Source organism: Bidens hawaiensis, unplaced genomic scaffold, assembly GCF_021521415.1.
Source record: "Bidens hawaiensis isolate Kalapana, Puna unplaced genomic scaffold, B.hawaiensis_p1.1 tig00000536_1, whole genome shotgun sequence".
Taxonomy (NCBI): domain Eukaryota; kingdom Viridiplantae; phylum Streptophyta; class Magnoliopsida; order Asterales; family Asteraceae; genus Bidens; species Bidens hawaiensis.
The window spans coordinates 3141362-3145238 of record NW_027491034.1 but is presented as its reverse complement, the minus strand read 5'-3'; positions in this window follow the sequence as shown (position 1 = coordinate 3145238).

Below are 3877 nucleotides of genomic sequence, written 5' to 3'. Positions count from 1 at the left end.
GTCTCGGTTGCGTGTTGATGCAACTCGAGAAGGTTATAGCCTATGCCTCTCGACAACTACGGATCCACGAGAAGAACTACACGACCCTTGACCTAGAACTCGGAACTGTGGTGTTTGCTCTTAAGATATGGAGGCATTACTTGTACGGTACCAAGTTTACCATTTACACCGACCACAAGAGTCTCCAGTATATCTACGATCAGAAGGAGCTGAACATGCGACAACGTCGTTGGATCGACCTACTTAAGGATTATGATTGTGCCATAAAGTACCACCCTGGCAAGGCCAATGTAGTGGCCGATGCTCTCAGCAGCAAAGAAACCGATAAACCTAGACGGGTGCGAGCATTGCAACTCACGATTCACGCCAACTTACCCAATCAGATTCGTGATGCTCAACTCGAAGCCTTGAAAGACGATAATCTCCCATCAGAACTCATGCGGGGCATGAACAAGCAACTTGAAACCAAATCGGACGGGTCCGATATTTCGAAAACCGGATTTGGGTCACTCGATATGGAGACTTGAGGAATTTGGTGATGGACGAAGCACACAAGTCCCGATATTCCATTCACCCTGGCTCAGATAAAATGTACCATGACCTAAAGGCACTTTACTGGTGGCCAAACATGAAAGCCGACATTGCCACCTACGTGAGCAAATGCTTGACTTGTGAAAGAGTCAAAGTGGAATATCAGAACCCATCTGGTCTGCTACAGCAACCGGAACTCCCAACGTGGAAATGGGAACACATTTCCATGGATTTCATCACGGGATTACCCAAAACACCGACGGGATGCGATACCATATGGGTGATCGTTGACCGGTTGACTAAGTCTGCGCATTTCTTAGCGATCAAGGAATCGGACAAAATGGAAAGACTGACTCGCATCTATATGAAAGAAGTAGTGTCTAGACACGGAGTGCCTGTCTCCATCATATCTGATCGAGATTCCCGTTTCACTTCGCACTTCTGGAAGTCACTACAGAGCGCACTAGGCACCCGCCTTGATATGAGCCTGTGAACGCACCATTTAGACCTTGGAAGACATGTTGCGTGCATGCGTGTTGGATTTCGGAAAAAGTTGGGAACCTCACTTGCCTTTGGTAGAGTTTTCGTATAATAACAGCTACCACGCAAGCATTAAAGCAGCGCCGTTTGAAGCGTTGTACGGACGAAAGTGTCGATCACCTCTGTGCTGGGCAGAGGTGGGTGATAGCCAAATCACTGGTCCAGAATCAGTACTTGAAACCTCTGAAAAGATTGTCCAAATCCAAAACCGCATGGCAGCAGCACGAGATCGCCAAAAGAGTTACGCCGACAAGCGCCGAAAACCTTTGGAATTCCAAGTGAACGACCAAGTTTTACTCAAAGTCTCACCTTGGAAAGGTGTAGTCCGCTTTGGAAAGAGAAACAAACTCAACCCATGATACGTTGGCCCATACCGGATAACAGAACGCGTTGGTCCGGTAGCATACCGATTGGATTTACCAACAGAACTCAGTGGCGTACATAACGTTTTCCATGTATCCAACTTGAAGAAATGCCTTTCTGACGAAACCCAAGCAGTTCCTTTGGGCGAGTTGCAAGTTGATGAACAGCTACGATTCATCGAAGAACCAGTCGAAGTTTTGGATTGGGAAACCAAAACACTCAAACACAGCAAAATTCCAATCGAGACGTGGACCAGAGTTCACGTGGGAACGCGGGGATCAAATGATGAAGAAGTATCCTCACCTTTTTGAAGGGCTAACCAAGCACCGAAAACCGCGAAAGCCGACAAAACGCCAGAAATCACCAGAGGTATGAATTAAATTTCGGGACGAAATTTCTTTCTACTAGGGGATGATATGACAAACAGAAAATTTTTTGCCTTTTTCAGACACCCATCGCGACTGGACTCAAATTTTCGGGACGAAAATTCTTTCAACATGGGAATGATATGACACTCGTCAATTTCAGGTTAACTCCGTTAATCCGAACTCCGTTAATTCAAACTTAAGATCACACGAACCATAACGCATATCTCATTACATTTAAACTAGGGTTTAGATAACGCATGACAATCACTACACAAGTAGTCTTTCGGAATTTCACCGAAACACACACGAGTCAACTCAAACCATTGGTGGAAAAACGATGAATATTATAAACAAGTACTTGATATAATTATGTGTTACGTTTATATGTATAAATGTGTGCTTGTATGCATGTCATTATATTATGGAGGTGATTTATGTTTTATGCTAGAATTATACAAAATAGAAGTTGAGGGTGCTAGTTGTAACTTGTCATTTATTTAATTAATATATAAACAACCTTAACCATAAACCCTAACCCTCTTCTTCCTCTCCCTCTACCACCTACGACGGCAGCCCCCCTCCCCCTTGGATCGACCGAAACACACAACACACATACACATACAATCATCCTCGCAACTTGTTGAAGGCTTAAAGTGTTAACTAGGTAAACTAAACACTATATGTAGCCTATTCTATTGATTTTTGGCATCATTGAACACATTAATCATAAACCCTAAATGCTAAATATGTTTATTGTTGATTAGTTAGGGTTGTATGGATGATTTATAGTTCATAGGTTATTTGTATGTTGAGTTTTGATGAAAACTGATGCTGGGCAGATTATTGAATTCATGTTTAAATGACTGTAACTCGATGTTAATTACATGTTTTGTTGTGATTGTTGATTCTATAATATACTAGGTCGAGTCTAGTTTCTGAAAAGTCCGAGTTTGTAATTTTTGGATGCATAAAAGTTAGTTTTTATTATTTTACAAATTGTTGTGCAAGGCTGATTCAGGAGATCTGCTGTTAGGCTGTTTTGCGACTAAGATATCTCATAAAATACAAGATCAAATGGGTTGGTTCTACTTCTGGAAGAAAATAAATTGAGTTAGGAACCTAACCCAACTGGTCTTGCATTAATTGGATTTGTCATTTAACGGGAATAAGAAATAACATTCTATTGCGCATGATAATGATTGCTGTGTGTTTGCTGTGATGTTTTGACCTTTGTGATAAAACCATATATGATAAAAATAAAATAAAAATAGGTTTAGAAACCTAACTCACGTTTTCTTCTGTGATGATTTTTGGTGATTTATTTGACTTGTTAGAATTTATTAATAAGAGTAATCTTGTCAAGTGAAAATCTGCATGGATAATTTAGTTGCTGTATTATTAAAATTGTCATGAAAAGTGCATAACCGATCGATGTTTGCTATGTTTTGACCAAATTGCCCTTTTGAGGGAAAATTGCTAGTAATGTACAATTTTAATACTTGACACTTAAGTAGTTGTTCACACATGTAACGTATCACCAACGTGTTTGTCGAGTCGCACTTATTTCACAAACAAAACACGAAACGCGTCTCATGCATAAGCTGTATGTGTCGAGTCTAGGGACTCACTCGTAGTTTAAATACTTAGAAAATCTCGTTTTTGTTTTTAGAACACTAGTGAGGATTTTCTATGACGCACATCTTTTCTCGGATCTTTTTGGTTATCTTCGAAAACAGTGAGTTTCACGTCCCCTTTTTACTCTTTTTAAACGCTTTTATTTGGGGGAGATAACATACTCCAACGCTGTAGATTTTGTTTAGTTTTTATATATCACTTATAAGGCTAAGTGGCAAACAAACCAACCAAAGTCCTTCATAACATCGAACCGGTTAATATTTGGATAATAGCGAGTCACTGTTGAGTAGTACTACTGGGTTTGACAAACCCCACCCAACTCTAAACTCGACTGTAGGTCGAGTGGGTGTAATCTTGGCTAACACATTACCATGGTCGTGGTTGACATGGTGGCAAGGCAATTGATAAACAGTCAGCTTCGGTGTCGAACACTTAGTAAT